The sequence below is a fragment of the Lithobates pipiens genome, unplaced genomic scaffold (genome assembly GCF_037356315.1).
Source record: "Lithobates pipiens isolate NorthernLeopardFrog02 unplaced genomic scaffold, aLitPip1_a1.2 Scaffold_8, whole genome shotgun sequence".
Classification (NCBI taxonomy): domain Eukaryota; kingdom Metazoa; phylum Chordata; class Amphibia; order Anura; family Ranidae; genus Lithobates; species Lithobates pipiens.
Window position 1 is genome coordinate 408,922,268 of NW_027507903.1, and position 8,454 is coordinate 408,930,721.

Genomic DNA, 8,454 nt, shown 5'->3' on the forward strand with positions numbered 1-8,454 from the left:
CAAAAAGTGCTTATGATCAAAACTTTCTATCGAATTGGAAGCTACATAATCTAACGCATCTAAAATCACTCTCTCGCAATAACTAATTTCTCACCTTCACTAGTCTACAAATAAAATATGATTTCCCATCCTCTGAATTAGAAAACTATACAAATATAAGATAATTCTATAAGAAATATCATTCACTCACACTCCACTCCCCATATACACAATTTGAACAAATTTGCATCTCCCTCCCTTGAGATAGGGGTTTAATTTCCAAAATTTATAAGTGCTTAAACTAGACCAACATGCGCGAGAAAACACTCCCCATGCTACAATGGGAATCTGATTTAAATACCACATTTACTCTTGAGCAATGGGACTCTATTCTTACTAACCTACATAAATGTACCAAAACAACCTCAATCAGAGAATTAGCCATCAAATTTCTATATAGATGGTACCTTACCCCGCCAAACTTAACACATTCTATCCCTCACTTTCCCCTTTCTGCTTTAGGGGTTGCCCCTCTCAGAGAACACTTTTACATATCTTTTGGGATTGTCCTCACATAAAAAACATCTGGCATAGGGCCAGCAAAATTATAAATATCCGGCAGAAAATTTACTCTTACGACCCAAATATGTCTCCTATTCTTCCCTATACAACATTTACGCATTAGTCGTTATTGAACTCTTCCCCCCAATACCACTCCCGATTGGTAAAAATTACAACATTGTGCAAATATATATATATTTTTTTTATATTTTTATGTTTCTATTACTCGTCTAACCATAACCCTTGGTCTATTTCTGTACTACATTTATTGTCATAGTTATATATATTTATACCTGTACCATCATTGTAACTGTTTTATACTCTGACCTTTCAAATAATAAAAATAATTTGTAAACAAAAAAAGAATAGGTGAAAGCAATAACAATACCTATAAACTTTACCTTACATATTATCAGTGCTTGCAAAATCCAACTATACTATGTCCACAGCCACTCCTTTGTCTAAGGTTTTTCTTATCTCCTCATGAAAATAAACCAGATTTGTTTGACAACTTCGGTCTTTCATGAATTCATACTTGCTATTGCTTAAAATGTTTTTTTCTAGCAAAAACGAATTTACAGTGGTCTTTTATTAAACTCTCCAGTATCTTTCCAACTATAGAAGTTAATATAGTTATAGTTATAGTTATAGCAGATATATTGTTATGTGACCCTTTTTAAATATAGACACAATATTGAGCTATGCCAATCCAGTAGTACTATGCCAGTCATTAAATTTTAGAAACAATGGCTTTGAAATGACAGAGCTCAATTATTTTAGGACACATGGGTGTATGCCATCTGGTCCAGGTGCTTTATTCCCCTTTATTCTGTCTAAATATATTTGGACCATATAAATGGTGGTTAATCTGTGGCTATATCAATATCATCCCCATTATGTACTTGGCTCCCCCATGCTCCATTGTATACGTAGAGCTGAAGAAGGTATTTAATAAATTTACCTTCTCTTTGTCCCCAGTCACACATTCCAGATCATTTTGTAAAGGGCCTACATGCTGAGACCGGACCTTTTTACAATGAATATAGTTGAAGAATTTTTGGGGGTTTGTCCTACTTAATCTAAAATGTTTACGGCCTTGCTTGCATTTTACATATTCTATTATATTCCTTGTAACATTTAAATGATGATAGTGTTTCTTCATTTTTATGTTTTTAAAACTTCTTTTCCTATTATTTATAGTTTTTTTTTACTTTTGCATTGAGCTTCATAGGTATGGGAAAATATTTTGCAATATGTTTGCATACAATCATTTTGAAGAATTCCCATTTCTGTTCTGTGTTCATCAATGCCAATATTCCCTCCCAGTCTATGTCTTGGCGACCAGCCCTCAGCCTTGGAAAATTTGCTCTCATAACCCGTTCTTACCTAGCCTATGACATAATGATGCCAGGGCCGGCCTCTCGTCCCTCTGGATAGACGTCATATGTTATATGATGTTGCTGTACTGCACTTTTGACAGTATGTAAAAAATATTTTAATCATTTAATTTTGCAAAAAATGATGACAAAAAGTTTGGCATTCCTGTTACTAAATACCTTTGGTCTGTCTATATTCCAAGAAGGGGTCATTTGGGGGCTAGCCTTTCTGTCCTGGCATTTTTGGGCTTCAAGAAATGATATTTTCAGATATATATATCATAGTTTGTAGACTGTATAACTTTCCTACAGAGTAAATAATATAAACTTATTTGGGTTATTTTTACCACAGAAATGTAGCTGAATACATTTTGGCCTAAATTTATGAAGAAAGGTTATTTATTTGCAAAATTTTATAACAGAAACAAAAACGTGTTTTTTTTTTAAGTTTATTTAGCAAAAATGTAAAAAAAAAACAGTGCTGATTGAATACCATCAAAAGAGCGCTATTTGTGTGAACAAAATGATAAAAATGTAGTTTGGGTACAGTGTTGCATGACTGCGCAATTGTCATTCAAAGTGTGACAGCACTGAAAGCTGAAAATTGGCCTGGACAAGAAGGGAAGTGGTTAAAGTTAATTATTTTTATCTTTCCGGTATGTTCTTTTTGTTTACAGTAAACATTAAATGAAATTATGTTATGGTCACTGTTACCTGTTAGAAATGTTGTATATAAACCCTACAGAACAATCCACAAGGACTTTGCTGCTTAACTGCAGATAGTACACAGGAAACTTTATTCAGGGAAAAGACATAGCGCATACCATAGATGCAGCTACAAACTTCTAAACACTGTTTGAAGAATATAGCTCTACTAAATACTGGTTTACAGTAGTCGTTGCACAAAATACAATTTTGTGGGGCATGGCCTGGCACAGTAGCATGATGGCAGCGTAGAGAGAGAGCTCCGCCATCCAGAAATCCAGAAAACCCCTTCATTAGCATGAAAACCTCAGCAAAAAGCAAGGAAGATGGCTGGGAGAAGCCAATCTGCTATGGTCCCAGCAGCAGCAGTGCACCCAGCTCAACAGAAATAATCCAGCGATGTTCCACACACAGCATGCTGACTCACAGGCTCGAGCCGCAGGCCAGAGTGTGATTAGCACTGCGGACACAGAGTGCTCGGAAATCACTCCCTCAGGTATGGGTCATTCACACACCTCACCTCTTCTATGCCTGGCCGATGTCCATCAAGTGGCAGCTGACATTAATAGCTCCCTGTTTGCGGCAGTGTTGGACTTAAAATCCGAGATACGGGCAGTAGCTCACCCAGAAAGAGCAAATATTGAAACTTGCATGCAACCATGCTAATATGGAATATGAAGGAGTGCGCATTCAGATCTTCCAAGATCTTTCCACCATCACCCTCCAACACAGGAAAGATCTGTGTCCTCTCCTCCAGGGCCTTAGAGAATGTCGCCTCCCATACCACTGGAAGTTTCCCTTCTGCCTCCAAGCTACCTCTGGGAATTGTACGGCAATGCTGAGAACACCAGCAGATCTTCAATAATTTTGTGACACTCTCAACATTCCAGTAAGTTCCTGACTGGTATGGTGGATTTCTACAACAGGACCCCTGGATTCCTACCCAGGAAGGCGATACCCCCAGGGCCCAAAGAAGCAGGCAACGATGGTGCAGAAGGGCACGGAGACATGGAGACAGATGAAAGCCGACAAGTCTTCAGTACGTCGTAGAACCGAACAACCTTAACATGGAGTTCTGTGCGGGTCCCTTGATTGTTGTGCTTGAGCCACCTTTTCTTTTAGATACTTCTTGTTGTCTTTGTCTACTTGAATTCCCTTGATCACTGCCACACAAGTAGTCCCTTTCTCTGAATTTACTGATACTGAGCAATTATAGCTTTGACCATCTTCGCCCTACCCTACCCTGTGACCCCAGGGGCCATTCTGCCAAGTCCGAGGTATGACACCATAAGGTGGGGGAACACACTAGCAGGTTCGAGACTCTGATTACTTATCTGGGCAGAAGTGGCCTGTACCACATATTAATAAGAACATGAAGTCAGCTTTCAATTCCCAAGCTCCCACGTTTCACAGGCTACAGAATGACTCACACAGGGTTGCAAATGCACAAACCCGGGGGGGGGGGGGCTTTCCTCCCTACCTTGTTATCACAGGTTAGCCCTATATCACAGGCTAGTGATGGAATCTGCATAGGACTATGGTTTTGCTCCCCTTCTTACCCATCCTGTATGGAACTTTCACCGCAGAACAAGCATGGAAGACCATGAGCATCTTAGGGCTAATAACTATCTCAGTAACAGACACTTAGCACATATGGGGGTTCCCCCCATATTTCCCCTACCTATTTTTTTCTTTCTGTTCAGGGGTATCAGGACATATGAATGCCCTAGGTGAACTTTAAAGGGTGGAGGCTTACCCTCAAGGTCACTTAGACAATGCATCTCGGCAATGATGGCTCATTCTTATAGCGACAGATTGTGTATTGAAAAGGGGCTTAGCATGCTGACAGTACAGTTATAGAGTTCTTAATATTGATGACAATATACCCCCTGGACCCCTATGTGATGGCCTCTTAGCCATTGCTGAGGGGTTAAGGTAGTCCAGGAGGTATATATGTTAAATTCCTCTTGGTCAATGACAGAATTTATGTTACATAAGTGCCCCAGTAGATATGACAATTTAATTCAGGCAGCTGCTTCCAGGTTAGATGAGAAGTGAGCCAATGGGGCAGTCGATCGACATATGAGGAATACTCATAGTATATCCATACTCAGGATATAAAAGTTTTATGTGTTTATCTGTATCAAAGTTCAGCAGTTATTATAATTTGCAAATTTTTCATATATTCATATCTTATGTAAGGCTCAGATACCTAACCTTGAGTGAGAGAAGGTGTGCAGTGGCTCTCCTGTCTCCCGGTTCCTCAAAGAGGTTTGGGGCTCCGGGACACAGGGATTCAGATGAACCGTTGCAACGTGCACAAAAGGGGTCACCCCCACAGATTTGGGTGACTCTGCTCTCAGTTAAAGAGTTAGAATTTTTGTTGATCACACGGAAAGCCATAGATGGGTTGGGGGGGGGGGTGCCGATGGGGTCCATATACCTAGCTTAGGGGTGGATAAGATCGGTACTCCCCTCCCCTTTTCCCTCGCTGAAGTTTACTCCTTCAATGCTTGTACCTAATGTCTTTAATTAAAGGATGGTAGAATGTGTATGACAGTTTTGGTACTAGACTTCTCCCCCACCCCAAAGAGGCAGGCTTCCCCTTTGGAAAAATCCAGTTGAAAACTTCTAACTTCCACAGGTTATCCTTGTTTAGGTAGTATAGCAGGCCTAAGACTACCTCCGGTATTCTTTTCACAAACCCAGTAGCGGGGGCACTTACATTGACCATATTCAATTCAATAGGCATGTAAAGTACCCCCCCCCAGACTGGGATAAATATATTGTTCCTATCCCAATCCGTCCCTCACTCTTATTTACCCCTTCCTCCCCTGTCTTATCCTCATTCTCCCTTTCTCCACCCCCTTTTCTCTCTAGCTTTTCTCCCCGTCCCCCGTTTCTTCTCCACAGACCCTATCCATCTACAACTGAGGGGGGACAACTAGGGATGAGCTCAGGCATGTTCGCATTGTCCACCTGCTAAGCCCACCAGGAAGTTGGCGCAGTGATGCGCCAATCACAGGCAGTGAGACATTGCCCGATCTCTGCAGCCGCACATCGGGGCAATGTTTCACTGCCTGCGATTAGCACAGCGCCGACTTCCTGGTGGGCTCAGCATGTGGACCATGTGAACTTGCCTGAGCTCATCCCTAGTGACAACACACGCCACCCCAGCCACTGAATATGCCTCCCAGGGTGTGGTCTAGAGTGTGGTGTTCAGCTCCTCTATTCCTCAAAGTTTACTCTCTGAATACATACTCAATATCCCAGAAAAGCGTAGTAGCCTGCAAGCTGAAGCACACAGGCTGAAAGCCCAAATTATATTTGTACAAAAAACTTACTTTAAAACAAGTTCCCCTATCATATTTGGTGGACATGACCTAAAGTTCTAAGGTTCTGGATTAGAGTGTATAACTTTGTTTACACAATTACTGTCTTGAACCCAACTAAATTAGCTAAACAAGCCCTCTTGGGTGGCAGGGTGGTGGAGGCCTCTAAGTCCCAAAAGAGACTCCTTACCTTTATATTTATATCTGCTAAAATCACCATAGCAAGAAACTGGAGATCCACCGCCCTGCACAGCTCAAACATAAAATGTCATGGTTGATGATTAATGAGCGGTTGTCAGCATTGTCGGAGGACAAGATGGGGTTGTTCCATAGAATATGGGACCCATGGATTGCTTACCTGACTAACGACCCCAGGACATATATTGAGTAACTGTATTTCAGCGGTATGGGCCTTACACAATGGGGCCACAGCTCCTCTAACCCTTTCCCTCCCCCACCCTTCTTCATTCCTCTCCCTTCTCTGCTCCTTCTTATTACTTTCCTTTCCCGTTTTGTTTGCTCACTACTCATCTCTTATTGGGCTAAGGAATATAGGCAGGGAGGCCTGGTCCCCACACCGGACCTACTGATACCACGTGACAGCAAACTTAAATTGATTGAATTAATTAAACCCTGCATGCACTTAAATTGGGTAGGTGGGTGAGGGAGTGATGATTAAAAACAGTGGGAAAGTGGTAAGGTTACTGTTTGACCTACCATATAGGTTCTATAGGTGTAAATTGAATTCTATCCCGGAGGGGGAAGTTCAAGAAAGCTTAAAAATAATGGGATCACTGATTACTATTTAGACACCTGGGTTTCAAAAATAAGACCCAGATAAGCGTCCACAGAGAAGGTCAGCTTATGAGGCAGAGTTAATCACCAACAACCGCCTGTAATATGGAGACGCAAAGGCTATAAGCATCAAATAAACTGTTACATGTAGATAAAACCTCTATACTAAGAAGAAGTGCAGCACTTACCGTAACCAGCACATAGGTCTGGCACTCCTCTGGGTCAGGTACTGGCCTGTCCATCTAGCAGAAAGGTCCGCTATTTAAACACCCCCCAACCCCGACGCCGAGCGCCGTAGAAATACGTCACCACCTGTACCAGTTTGTGAATTGTCAAATGGTTTTACTATATGAATAAACTTTGCTTGTATTTTAACTCTGGCTTAATAACATTGTATTGACAAGTGGATCCTCCCCTTTCACCTTTTACTGGGAGGTTTGGGGGGATTCCCCTTTGTGCATCGGCGCCACGCCTCCTGCGTCGTGCGTGTGACGTCACACTGGCGTCACTGCGCCGACGATTAGGTATCTTCCTTCTCCGTGTTTCCATAGGGAGGGCACGGCACACCTGTCTCTGGTTGTTAAACCAGGCTAGGTGTGGTCCCTCCCCCTGTGTCTCACGTGCGTGGCATTGGCGGCATACTTAAACCCCATTCGGAGCCAGCTGTAGGTTGCGGCTGGTCTCTGCATGGGGTCTGTACACACCAGCCCTCTGGTTTGCTGGTGTTGTCCTTTAGGCGATATGCAGGTAAACATACTCTTTCCCTTTTTTGATTCATCCTATTGTTCCTTGAGCAACCTCACTACTTCCCCTTGTTTTCACTATCACACACACACACACACACACACTATATTCTCAATCACCTTCACCTACCTCAACTCGTGCACTCATATTTCTATGGACACGGTCATGATCATTACTTTTTCTCTTCAATTGCATACCACACAAGACTATATCTATTTCCTTACACTCACTACGCAGCACTTATTATTTTTTTGTTCACCTACTTTTATGGATTCTCTGGGGCTCAACTTTCAATCTCTTCGCCACTACACAATCTCTTACAGCACACCTACAACTCATATTTTGCCCTCAGATACTTTGATTTCAACAACCATTACACTTTCCACTTTATGGTACACTCTCCTACGCTGGTGTATTTTCCAGGTCTGCCTGACATCGCATCCATCTTCATGTCGCCTCAGTTCCCGTGGAGGTAACTTGTCCCTGGTCCGCTCAGCATCCACCGCCACGCACTGCACTTGCCGTCCTGACCGGTGAGCTTGCTTGGCTTAAACCATATATATATACAATTATGAAATTTCCATTAATACAGGTATTATATTATTTATACAATTTTTATCTCATAGGAATTCTGTGGTAGCATCAGCTCCTGATGAGTGGGGAGTTACCCACGAAACGCGTCGAGCTTTTGATTTTGATGTCCCAGTTATATTTTATACGGAATCATATTCATTCTATTATGAATTGTATACTTAATTAAATATTAATCGTTTTTAGTGGATGCTTACCTACCATGTGGGCCTACTTGTCAATGCCGGGCTGGCTGTCATGGGCATTACCATGCCACTTCATCTATTTATTGCATTTATCATTGTTAAATGTTGTCATGTGGATACTATATACTGTGTTTTTATTACATTTATGTTGATATATATATTATGAATATGTTCCATTTCTAGAAT